Source organism: Colias eurytheme, chromosome 16 (assembly GCF_061535395.1).
Source record: "Colias eurytheme isolate Ceu_HAF_F1 chromosome 16, ilColEury1 Martin Lab GWU primary, whole genome shotgun sequence".
NCBI lineage: Eukaryota > Metazoa > Arthropoda > Insecta > Lepidoptera > Pieridae > Colias > Colias eurytheme.
Window position 1 is genome coordinate 6,383,041 of NC_142995.1, and position 14,419 is coordinate 6,397,459.

The following is a 14,419-nucleotide window of genomic DNA, read 5'->3' on the forward strand; positions in this document are numbered from 1 at the left end:
TATCAAGTCGCATAAGCAATGATTTTGTAAATAAATAGCGTGTCAGGTACAAAAGTATATTGCACACGTTTCGTATAACGAGCAAACAATGGCAACTCTAGTACTCACACGTCACAAAGTTGACTGTAAATAATTGTAAACGAGAAATAAATAATGCCTATTTTGACAGAGTTATGTAATACACATTATTCTTTTCAATTTGACAAATGAACGCGGTAAAATGGATGTTTGTTAGAAGCTTTCAAATATGGAATCAAGATAGGCGGTAAACGGTAATTAATGTAACTTAATGTGATTCAATCTCAAATCAAATCTTTTTGAACATTGAATATATTATGTGTTTTTGAAAAAGAAAGAAAGGCAAACAGGTATATATGATGAGCTCTAATGTGATATCTTGACCACAATGAGCTTCGAAAAAATATACCATTAGGCATTATGTAATCTGTAGATATCTATAAAAATACTGAAAATATACGTACGTTTTAAATACGCTCGAATCTCGGAAACGAAATTAGCCTGCCATTCGCGGTCGGGTAATTTCTACTCTATATCAACACTGAGCTTTCAGCAATTATTGCAGATAACTTATTTATAGCTAATTTACACAAATTAACTGCAAATATTCTAGTGTTACACTACAAAATGCTACGTTTCGAGAAATATACACAATCGCTTCAAAAATTATAGGCTATTAAATAACAGGCTGTAATTGCTTGTTAAAATCATGTTAAAACTTAATACTTTGATCTACAAAATTAGTTGCCATTAACAACTATTAACTGTTTTGAACGTAATAATTAATTGTCCTCGTATTGATAATTAATTACAATACACTATTTTGAAACTCATCGTCGTCTATATAAATGCTTATCTTTACATAGGGTCCAATAAATAAGGTTACTATACAACGAAGTTTATTTTAGACTCTTATCAGTTTATCTACGCACAGTCCACCATACAATTGTACCTGGATAATATATATCATCATGAAACAAAAATAGACCCGAAAGTTGTTAGAAATCAGATATTTACATGACCAGTTTTCGTTGTAATGATACACAAGGTTAACCTTTCAAAGGGTGAATTCAGTTTATGAGGATTATAATATTAATAGGGGTTCATGAGCAGGTATGTGTTTAAATAAACGTAGATATTCCTTTTCTATATATTTTAATAACACTACTCTCTTAACTTAATTTTAAGGAAATGTACTATCGTATTATATTAAACACTATTTGTAGTTGTTCACCTTTACAACACATTGTAACTTTGTAAGTACTTTTTAAATACGCCCATGGGAAGTAATAAGGAGTTATTATCATACGTATTACATAACATTATTACCCATAAATTGTGAAGCATCATTCATTTAATATGCTTTCTTCATAAAAAACATCACATCAGATAAGTTTTTGCATAAAACTTAAAAACAGCTATTTAATATAGCAGATACTTAACATCTACACTATCGCAATATTACATGGAAAGTTGCTATCTAGTTCAAGAATCGTTCAAAATATGGTACCTATGTGCAGCAGAAGCAATTTGAATGCTGTTTTCATACTAAGTATGTAGAATCTAACGCTCAATACCCACCTATCTACAATCTACATATTACGCGACTATGTGAATTCTTATGAGTAGCTCAATCCATCAGTAAAATTCTGTTATATTTCTTATGGGAAATATTTAATCTTTTAGCAAAATGTTTATCAATTAATCTATAGATTTTGTACCAAGGTGGCAATAATGTGCTAAAATTTATTTTATTGCTGCACTTGAGGCTAAAAAGAAAGAAGTACAATCATTTATATCACAATGAATTTTCTTTTTGATTTTCTTTTTCAAATCTTCGACTGAATAAAAAGAAATTGCTAAAGAAATATACATTAATCGTAATTTCACGCTAAAAAGCAAAAGCGGAACATCTCCCTAACTTTCATTTACTGGAATTTTATTGAAAATCCTTAAGCTTTATTGACTGTCGCTGTCATCTAATTAAATATTTCAGAGTGATAATAAAAAGCGACCAGATTTTAGTGAGAGCCTTTCAGGCTTTCTCAATATAAAGATTTGAATTGAATTTATGTGGACTTATATATCCTTATAAGCAAATATTAATACGGATATTTAGCAGATATTTTTAAATATTTATTGCATGTTTAAATATTTGTAAATCCAATAATCTTATTTTATAATTATTATAACATTCTGATATATTGTTCATAAAGGTAAAAAGTAAGCCAAGTCTAAGTAGGTATTTACTAATGTATTCCTATGAAGTATATGTGCTTTATACCCTCTTGTCCTTTTTACCCTATTGAAGTGGTTTTTCTAACAAACAATTCGATTCGTGTTGAATAGACCATTTAATTGAGTATCCATGTCGTTTAAAAATCTAATCTCAATTCCTTACATAGCAGACCGAATTCCAAACAAAGAATAAAAACAAAAACATTGTATTCGTTGTATGGGTATTAGCAATTATTTCTGCTCAAAACTATTATTTTTAAAGAACAATAGATAAGAAAAACACAAAACCTAAACCTTCTAATAAAAAAATCTAGCAATTCTATTCCAATGCCATACCATACCATATTCAAATGCCAAACCACAAACAATTCTGTATTAAAATTATTGCGAGGTGCGAATGAAAACCTTAATATTAATTGGGAACTATATTTTCTATCACCAAAATTTATATTTGTCATCAAGTTGTATAACCTAATAAATAGATCTATCACCACGAAATATTTTCGTTCTCAGATAAACAAAAATTGTTCCCAGGTATGAATTATCAAATTAATGTATATATATATATATATATATATATATATATATGTAAAATAAGAGATCGATAACCAATAAAATTATATTGCATTACATGAATATAAACTTCGTTCTTATAATAACAGTTTTGTTACTTAAATAATAGCTCTGTGCTCAGAATGGTAGATCTGTCACCAAATAAATCGATTATCGATCCCTGACTGCGACTCCTTTTTATTTGATATTTTGTCACCAATACAGTAGTAACATTCTATTTCGTTCAGATGATAAATTAATAGTATTCGTTACCAATTTAATACATCAATTTATAATTTGAATGAAAAAATGATCAAAGGGGCGGAGACAAATTGGCGCGACAAGCTGATTATTCAGTGGTTATTATTTTTAAGAATAAATATTGATTATTTTAACTTTAATTAAGTGTTTTATCTACTATTCTGCCAGTCATAAGCCAGCTATTTTAAACCAGCGCTGATTGTTCAGTGGTAATTATTTTAAACAATAAATATTGATTATTTTGACTTTAATTGTTTTATTTACTGCTCTGCTAAAAAATTTATTTAAACATAATTTATACTACCAGTGGAAATTTAGAACCTTGGGAGTCTAGTTAAGTAGCAGAATGTTTTGGTTGAAACGATGATGACAACCCTAATTTTTTATTTGAACTTAATGCAATTTTCTAGTCACATAATATGATTTATTGGTGATCTATTTAAATTAGTTTGCTTAAATACTTATTAGGACACACCTATTATAATACATACAAAAACATTTATTTGGTACTAGACCTTATATCTCAGGATTTTAGGTGATTTATTGTGGAACTGATTTTGCATTGTTTGGCGACTACATTTTGGTGACAGATCTACTATTTTGAGGACAAACCCTATTATTTAAGAAACACAAAACTAATTAAATTGGTGATAGCTTAAATGATACCCATATTAATTTAATCTCTAAGAAGCTCGTTACAGAAGTTCAACAAATTACTCCCTTGGAATTTATAGAACATTATAGGTATCCAATATCTATTATCAGTCTATCAATATGAATTCTGCAGCATTCTTAGGAGACTGAATCTATAAGATTCTTCTTAAACTATTTCTGCTGTTACAAAGATTTAATAAACTGGAGTAAATTAAAATTATCTTATTTTAAAATTGTTATAGTTTCGGTGATAATGCGAAAGTTGCGAATCTATAGAGATAATGTTCGAAGAGGGCTTAATCAATTTTCAAATTTAAAGTTTTGCTTATTTGGAACTCCTATTTTATTCGAAATATCCGAAACTTAAAAAAGTCTACATGCCAGATACCAACAAAAAATGTGCTGAACAATGCTGAATCCGAATCCAAATGTACACGAACAATATTTTTTAAATCGTAGTCAAGAAAGAAATGAAGACATGGCTTACATAAGAGCGCCTGTTTAAATAACAACTTATAAAAGAACCACAACGTCGAAGCTACTCAACGTTTGATTGATCCATTGTGTAAAGATAAATGATACATCATGTATATGCAGTGGTCGTGTTTCAGTGTTTGTTTTAACGGTCGGAAAGGTGGGAATTTTGTTGGCTTATGTAGTTCACTGGGTTATATTTATTCTATGGTTTTAACTTTAAATAAGTACCTATTATTGTTTACTGTTTTTCCTATTTCCAATCGTATACAATAAATACATCGTTTTCTTTCATTTATTCATTAATATTATGTTTTTTTTAACAATGATTCAACTTTAAACAATTGTGTATTATTATATACGTATAAGCAGTTCTGGAAATTATAAAATATAAAGTTAAATGTGTGTAGATCGAGGATCTGCATTTTTCGTGCTGCAAGGTTTATTAGAGTACCTAACATTGTAATATTCGTGACGGTTCGTAAGAAGTGATCTCTAATAATTTTTCATGTGCCGAAATTAAAACAATGCGATTCGATTGAAAATTATTTTGATAAATAAAAATAAAATTCATTTACTACTTTAAGATAAATTTTATTTACTGAACGGAAATTATATGGAAATCTTTTATATTATAGTGCAAACGAAAAATATAAGAATAAAAGCAAAACTAAATTCAAATTCTATTATCGATTTCGCGTCAGTAAAACGCGCTAATGATAAGTACAAAAAACCTGATCGTAAGCATTTCTTCGTCTGTTTCTGTTAACATTTTTATCACAATAAGACGAACAACCTTCTGTAAAGCTTTATAAAGATTTATGCCTTTTATTATGTTTACTTTGCATTTAATCTTTTATATCATAAAGCAATGTGCACTCAGTACACACAGTATCATTTAATTTTTATAGAGTAGTTGTAGGAATTATATATAATCATTTATTCTTTAAGAAGGAAAAGTCGCCAGTCGCCTTACCATCGTCAATATTCATACAGCATATACCTACCTAGTATTAGTTATCACTAAAATTAATGAGATTATTGTTATATCAATTTCAAAGAATCGGGACTTTATTTTTTGGACATTTTTATTTGTAAAGTTATAAAATGCATAGCTTATGCATTTACCTTGATTGTAGAGGCAGTTTTATGTTATTTACAAACAGTCTATAATCAAGTCTCCGGGCACCCTTATTTAACCGAAGTTTCCCAACGCCTGTGTAACTTACCTAATAGGTTTTTTATTTGCACCAATTCTATATAGGTCAACTATATAATTAAATGTTACTAAATTTTATCTTTAATATTCAGTATTCTGTTATTACTTCTGCGTATACTTATAAAATCAAAAGAGAACTGAAAATTCTTGACCGGTTTTCATGACACCTTGACGTTAAAGTTGTCCATTAAAATTTGATGTTTGTGGAAGAAATTCCAATTTCACTGTTAGTCTTAAAATAGCAGAATGTGCCAATCATTAAACCATTTATTGACTTTTGTACGGTAAACATTATTGTCAAAGAACTGACCTATTTTACTGATTTATATTTAATAAATATTTTTTTTGTAATTCAGAAATACCATCGCACTTATACACCACAACCGCGTTTCACAAATGTATAAAAAAAATTATTCTTTAAATATTTTATCAAACACAGTGTTATAAGTGTATGTTTACCTAACCAATATAAATATAAACCGCCAAAATTTTCACTGTTTATACAACTCGATAATGGCAAGAAGATAAAAAGAATATTACTTACGGATGTTTGCCTCGGCACAATACGAGCACAGTTTTATCAAAGTAAACTTGGGGGCGTTATTTCTATTTGATGAAGGATTCGTAGTAAGTGGAAATAAATTTTCATTTTATTTCGCGCTCTATGAGTGGGGCAGCCGAGTCGACCGCTGTATGTAAACTGAACGGTAGGCTAGAGGCCTGTTGCTTTCGGACTAGAAACACGCTATATCTTTATCGCTTCTTCAACTGTCTACTGTTTCATATTCATAAATCATCAAGTCTGAAGGAAAAGTCTCTGCGATAAAAGTATGAGACAGATTTTGTTGATATGTTCCACGGATAATTACTATACTAGTGTTATATGTATGTACATACGTTGACGGAGTGCAAGCATTTAAACAGTGTTTTGTTTATAAGCATTTAAACAAGTAATAGTAATTCATTAGTGAGATTACAAAACAAAGTAAATCACAATTCGTAAACTTGATACATTATCATTAATTATGATATAGAGCACACCTGTTACCCTTATAATTAACATATTAATGGCATTCCTGTTTATATACCCTACAAAAGCACACGTGTGAGCATTTAAAATAAATTATGATTACTATTAAAACTAAATGACATCTTTTATTTGGTAGATATATAATAAGAATTAGATTATTATTTATTATAGATATACTTAAAATATAATATGTATCTATATGTTCAGTGGAAAAATGAAATAATATCTGCAATTAAATTTTATCATTTTGATCCTTGCCTCAATTGAATATTAATTGAGAAAATAAATAAAAATTAACAAAGTCTGAAAACCTGGCGTATATTAAAATGCTACTAATATGCACTTGTATAAATCGATCGAACTCTACGGGGTAATGTATGTGATTACACATTTACATAATTTCACTGTTGTAATGTTTCCTTCATTACACATTGTTTATTACCTGCCTTCAATAAAGCCTTCTACAGAGTTGGAACATTAGAAACTGAAACTATCGATCGTGAACACGTACAAATAATGGAATAAGGTAAAATAATATCTATATTATTTTCTATAGTAACTAATAGTAATTCATATCAGTACCTAAGTATATAATTACTACATAAGTTATTTTTTAAGCTATTGCATAGTTTCTATCGCGGGCCTTGAGCGCGGAGACCGAATCGAGAAATTCCGTAACGAAAAAACCTCACGCTCACGCACTCCGACGGACACGGAGGTGTGGCTTGAAGGCATGCTAAGCTTTACCGCGGCAGGCCCCGAGTGTCAGTTGTCACACGTCTTTTTATTTATTTAAGTTTATACCTACTAGGTAATTGACTGATTGTTATTAACTAAATGTAAATCAAAAATTATTATATTGAGGTACACGGGAGCTCTACATAATTTTACCAGACGCTCCTAAATAAATATTATCCGTTATACCTATATATTCTATATATTACTGTATAAAATTAAAAAAAAAACTAACTTTTTAAGTATCAAGGGTATGCATAGGCATAGTCATAAAATGTAGAACGTAATTTTTATGTACCTATTTCAAGCCGTAACATATAATTCCAAATTTATTAGTTTATGGTTCTTGCGTGAAAAAGCAGTTAACTTCTTAGCTGTATGAACTTTCACATTTACAATATAGAGAAGAATTTTGTCGAGATTCAACACAAGTACCTACAATTCTAACAACATTTCTACAAGTACCTCTTGGCGACACGTGCCGTTAAAACCGTATTACAATAAATTTTATCAACCTATTGCCAACCTCAAAGGTGTTCATAATACGTTTGTAAGATATTAAAAACTGGTGTTAACTGGTGTTTATTCTCTCTATATAAGAGATGTAAAGTAATTAACCGCATTAATCTCAACTAGAAGAAGATTTAGAAAATATAATTGAACTCTATATAAATTTTCTTTAAAAGTATTTATATATAGAGACGTGTAATAAATGGTAATAATCGCAATTATTTTCTGAATGTCATCGTCTGTAGTAACTAGTGTAGTACAACTCTCGTTGAAGTAGGGCGAAGAATATTTAATTGAACTCTATATAAATGTTCTTCAAAAGCATTACCGACTAGAAAAGCACAAAACCATCATCATGAGTTAAACATAAGTGTTAAATATTTAGCTCTCCGTCTCCCGGGAGTTACTAACTTATGCGCTGTCACGCCCAGGGACTAATTACAGAATGCACAATGCACATATTCCTATCTTCTTCGTAGTTAACAAAGGCTAAAACATATTCTAAACATTCAACTTAAAGTAAATCATTCAAATAAATTATTGGTATAAGCTAGGTACTGATAGGAAGAAATATACAAGAAAAAATCTAAATGCCAGAACACATCAACGATTGTAATTATCTATAAATAGGTAAATTGCAAACATGCAATACCTACTAAATTTGTATATTTCAATTTAAATAGCAAATATCAGGTGATAATTTTGTAGGAATTAAAAACATGACACGAACCAAAATCGACCCTCGATGTCTGTTGGTTTGAAGTTACGTGCAGCCCTGTACGGTAGATGATGATCAGAAATAATTTTATACGTGTATTGTGTAATGCTTATAATGGTATACGGTTTTACCATTTTAGAGGCTTTATTCTATCTACTTTCTTTCGTATTTACTTCATTTTAGCTACAAATACAAAGAATAGGATAAACTGTAACAAGTTCAAATAAATAATTGAATTCAGTGATTCCAGAATAAAGAATTAAGAGACAAATATAAATTATATTAAATATCTACTGAAAATTATAATACCTATTTTAATTTTTTGGAAAAAATGTAGTTACTATGAACAGAGACTTTCATCTAATAACAATCTCATTTATCATTCAAGATTAAAGTAATACAGTTTTATTGCATAATTAATTAAAGTACGTTCACATTTTTCATTTTATGATTATAGAGTATGATAGAGACAAAGGTGAATACATTTTACATTTCAAAGAAAGTGTATATTATATACCTAATATGAGACACGAAATAATGTGTAAGTAAATACAAAAGCACTCATTTGGTTTAATTCCCTCTGAGGTCTTCAAGAAAAAAGGGTCTGGTATCGCTCTACCTAAATTTAGCCATAAAGCAAAGCTATCTGTGAAACAAATTTGAAATGCATTTCCCCAAACCTCCCAAGGGGACACGGGATTTCACATTTTTATTTATACCTCTCTACTCTATGTTGCTTAACATCTGTGACGTAGGTAAATTAGCTCTTTAAACAAACAAGTCTTTAGCTTTTTGACACAAGCTATTTGCAAATAAGCATACCTTCATGAAAACATTATTGAAATTAAAAAGTTATTATTTTTAATCATCCTATCCTAGGTACTAATTTGATAAGAGTGCAAGTTCGTTCCCATAGAGATCAATGTTTGTAACTTTTTCTAATCGGATCGGAAAAGGATCGAATCTCTATGATATTTTGTACAAAGCCTACCTACTTTTAAGCCGGGTGCCAAGTCAGTGAAGTCCTGAACTCTAGCTGCTGATTTGTAGGTATATAGTACAGTTCAAATATAGTATATCATTTAATATGTACGTTATACGGAAACGACTAACGTGCAAAGGACGAATAATGTACATACTAAACATACCTGCTATGATTGGAAGCTTCGAGAAGTTCACACAATAGTCCATCATATAAGTTGGCGCCATTTATGCGTATAATCGACACCGGTGGTGAAACTTGCGTTATTACTTCTAAACTCAACAGGGTTGCCAAATTAATTTTTTTGACCATTGCTTTAGTTTAATGAACGTTATTTATATTTATATCCCCGAAAAAGAAAATAATTTTTCTCATAAAATATTGTTAAAATATTTTTTTTTCACGAATTAATAAAACTTACGGATTTTGACTGGTACTTTAGTCTATATTTTTCCATCCACGTTCCAGACCTCATAAAATTGAATAATTATTATCTCAGACCATTAAAGAAGTATTTTATTAGTCCGAGATAATTATATTAACGATCCTAGCTACGCATAACTAACTCAATTAAAACACGTCGTAACAAAATATCAAAGGGCTGAGAATTGAGATATATCATTCCTTCAAATATTTCTCTATTTTTTTTAATTACTGATATAGAAAGTTAACTACCGTGTATGAAATTCATATTGTTTAGTAACAATCTGGATTAGAAGATCTAGTGATATTAGTTATTCGCCTAACACATATTTAATAAAAAAGTACCTCCTGATGATAGCCCTGGTCCACGTCGTGCATTGAACCGTTTCTATATACATAATATCCTCGCTTCTGCATATTTAAATCGCGTACTAATCAATAAAGAATCTACTCAAGTTCATATTTACATAGAATGCACGCCGCAACCAAACGCACGCATAGTATAAACGATAAGTATAGTTAGTTCCTTTGTCATATGCGCGAGTTATTAATAGATCGTCAGTATTTAACATAAAAGTTTATAGTTATCATTCGGCAGTTGCATGTTTTGGCTATTTCGTGTCTATTATAATGTTTTATATCGTTTTCTGTTTCTGTGTCAAGACGTCCACTGCTGTTGGAAGAGCACCCCCGAATATTTTTATTTCGACTGATCAAAACCTGCATCTTACGTGCCTTCATCATAATATCTATTACTACTCCATATTTTTAATAAAGTACTTGGTACAGGTGAATCTAAAATGATTTTATGATTTAAATTTTGATTGTAATTACCTGGTAGGTACTACAAATATTTATTTTGTAACAATTTTCTTTTTTTAAACCTTATAATAATTTCATAATTAATACGGCATCATCAGGAGCGCTTTTATCGTTCATTAAAAGCTCTGTCACGTCAAACTAAATTCAATCTAGAGCTCTATTAGAGCCCATGTTTTTATAGCGTAAATACCTACATTATAAGCTTAAGTTTCTCAAATTGATCCATTTTAAGAAACATTAGCTGTTAAGTTCGCAAATTGTGCTTAAGATGGAATGAATCATAATTTCTTATTTCCACCCAACATTTATTTAGTTCAATAATTTCTCATAGAATTCCGAACTTAGAACCGAAGATCTGAGATCAGAAGCAGTAAATACACAACTACATACTATCTTTCCGTAATGTAAGGCTAGAAAATTGGTCCGTCTTGAGCTTTCCTACTCCTATATCCATGTTACAAACTTACACTAGAATCCATACTAATATTATAAATGCGAAAGTAACTCTGTCTGTCTGTCTGTTACTCAATCACGCTTAAACTACTGAACCAATTTGCATGAAATTTGGTATGGAGATATGTATTTTGATACCCGATAAAGGACATAGGCTACCATTTATTGCGAAATATGTACCACGGGCGAAGCCGGGGCGGACCGCTAGTAGGTATATTATATATATATATACGACAATCCTATAAATGCTGTAAGACCCTAATTTACGATTAGGATCTAATATTATCGTCGTCGCTATTCTAAGTATCTACTGCATAAGACTGCAAACCTTTTATATCGCAAATATTAAATTTCTTTTATATTATGCGGCTCACTCGTTGACGTATGCCTCGTTTACCTTCCTTTGACTTCAAAAAAGACACCATAAGTAATGTTGCTCCGTGTGCAGTCATTCCGTCCTCTGTGCACGGCTTAGGACTTAATTCAATACTCCGACCAAATGTAATTACATCCGGACCGTGATGGAGGAAAGCGATAAGCGCTAGGACGAGAATCTGTTTTAGATAAAGTAATTTGTATTTTCTTTACGTCCTTCCCACCATTTTCAAAGAAACACGTGTGATAAAATATCTACAAACATACGTATGATTAACCTTTTTATTCCACGGTTGATATACAGGAAATCTATTTAGATAGAGAGGTAAATAGACGATTAAATTAACTAATATTTGAATTGCTGTTATCTAAGGATTTTTACTTACTATTTTACAAATGCGTAAACCTAAACTAGATACCTACCTACGTTAAACTAAGTAGATAACTAGTTAGTACAATGTAAAAGGTTATTACTTATTTTTTAGTTACTGTGAAAATTGAGTTTGGTATGTTTTTGGGCATTATAATTTTTAAGAATTTTGGAATTTTCTATTTATATTTTACCTACCTTAAAATCTGATCGACACTTTCATTTACTTTTACGTCTCTACATTTTAACGCTATCAAGATTTTCCTTAGTAACTAGAAATAAATCGAATAGAAATTCGCAATTATTTGAAAAATACGTGGGTATGTAAGTTTTAATAATGCTTAAATACTTTTCTCGTTGCCCTAAGGGATAGCTAGATTCAAAACTAAAAATTTATGTTTTAGTATTTCTGGATTTACACTTTAATATATTTTTTTTGAAGCAGATAACAACGAAGCAAGTACTTTAATTAATGTCGTTTATTAATAAATTTTTGAAAATGTGATTAAAATAAATGTATTTTCTTTCTTTCTTTCAAAAACCCCAATTTCAAAGATGATTTAAAAGAGCCGTTGGGTTTTAATGAAATTATCTCCGGAATATAGCCGATCGAGTTTGTTTACGAAATGATAAGTGGGTGTAAAGCCACCTACAAAATTCAGGGTACGAAAATAAGAACAATGTTTACGTAATCAGACATAGTACCTTATACTAACTTATTTTTAATCTTAGGTATAATTACCCTTACGTGGGTCGGGGGAAGTTACGAGCGTAGAAACTAGAAACATTGTTATGACTTGTTTTGGTATTTACCATACCCACCTATTGACAAGTCTCAACTCTCAACCATTAATGATTTATTAATGAGCAGAAACGTGAGTAGAAAAATAGGAGTATTGGTATTTGGTACCTAAATAAAAAAAATACATAAAAAAATTAAAATGATAATGAAAACGTGTTAATACAAAACTACCTACATCATTTGGTGGGTAGTTTGATTTTTATTCTACACTAGCGGTCCGCCCTGGCTTCGCCCGTGGTACATAATATTTACGTTTTCTCTACATAAGAGCTATCCTCGTACTTCAAGGAATATAATAAAAAAAGAATTATCGAAATCGGTTCAGCCGTTCTCGAGTTATGCGCTTACCAACACATTTTGCGATTAATTTTTATATATGTATAAGAAGATTATATATATACAAGTAGAACGTGCGCTTAGAGCTCTGCTCAAAGTATCGCTCAAACTACCGTTCCAATTTCCAACATCGCTGCTATTCAAGAGGGCTAATGTATTGAGTGTTCGTAAGATTTTTGTGCTTCAAATAATTAAACGGTTTCACCGCACTGAGGTACCGAAAAATAATAATCCCTTGAATACTAAAAGAACCTATCGTGTACCTGTACCTTACACTAAGACTCGTTTTGCACAAAGGCAGTTTTATTATCTAGCACCCATTCTTTATAATCGTTTCAGTTTATATACTAAAAATGCTTTTGCTCTCACTAATCATAAAATATTACAAAAACTAAAAGAATGGCTTTTACCACTCGATTATTCTGAAATAGAGCACTTTTTAATGCCCACATATACAAAATAATTATCAAATATACCTATAAATTATTTTATTTTATTTTTTTATTTTCTTTAATTTTATTTATCTACCTATAATGATAAGTTTAAAATATGTTTTTTTTAACTATATCAGCTTTCTTTTATGTTTTAAAAACGACATTGGAACACATTCACACACATACATACGCACATACAAACACACACACACACACACACACACACTACTTGCACTACGTCTTCAAAATACACTTTTTTTTTTTTATTAAATCTTTAATTACTTCGTTTATTATAAATAATACTAATCAAATAATTATTTTAATTGTATTAATTATTTTAATTGTATTAATTATTTTAATTGTATTAATTATTTAATTGCTAAACAGTATATATTGTGGAACTAAATATTATGTTATGAAATGTAAATTGTTTTAAATATTTTAATTTATTAATTTTTTTTTTAAATACATATTATGATTTATAAATTTTCTTCTTGTGTCAACCTTAAGTAAAATTTTCTTTGTAACTAATTACTATTTTAATGTATTTTATTGAACTATTCTAATGTATTGTATCGGGAAGGCACAGACTCCTGAAACACAGCGAAAGCTATATTGGGAGTCTGGGGTCTATATTTTGATGTAAGGAACCTTGTTCAATAAATGATTTTTATTTATTTTTATTATTTTATATAAAATGTTCATAGATCTTTAATAAACTAAAGACCTATATTATTGTTACTACCTTTAATCTTGTTACTAGATACTACTAGACCTACAGAAAAGACTAGGAGAGGCAATTGTGGCTAATATGAATAAAGTTAGAAATTGCATCCCTTATCAAAGATTAGCTAGAATTCACGATGTCGTCCTTGTAGTAGATAAAAAGAACTATCGAGCCTTTTTTTGGTCTCTGGCAACATCAGCGGAGCCTATTCCAATTCATTATTCAATGCTGCGAATGTAGTATTGGCTGGCATTATATTATGAATTTAAACAAAAAAATTCTTCAA

At 29.7% G+C, this 14,419-nt stretch overlaps 1 protein-coding gene across 1 annotated transcript in view; it reads right to left on the reverse strand.

Annotated features, from left to right (window-relative positions):
- The window catches only part of LOC149901861 (G protein-coupled receptor dmsr-1-like), a 30,730-nt gene extending 24,619 nt beyond the window's left edge, over nt 1–6,111 (reverse strand). Inside the window, exon 1 of the mRNA XM_090110876.1 lies at nt 5,961–6,111. The gene's annotated coding sequence lies outside the window, so the exon portion shown is untranslated. The remainder of the gene's footprint in view (nt 1–5,960) is intronic.
- Between the last annotated feature and the right edge of the window lie 8,308 nt (nt 6,112–14,419).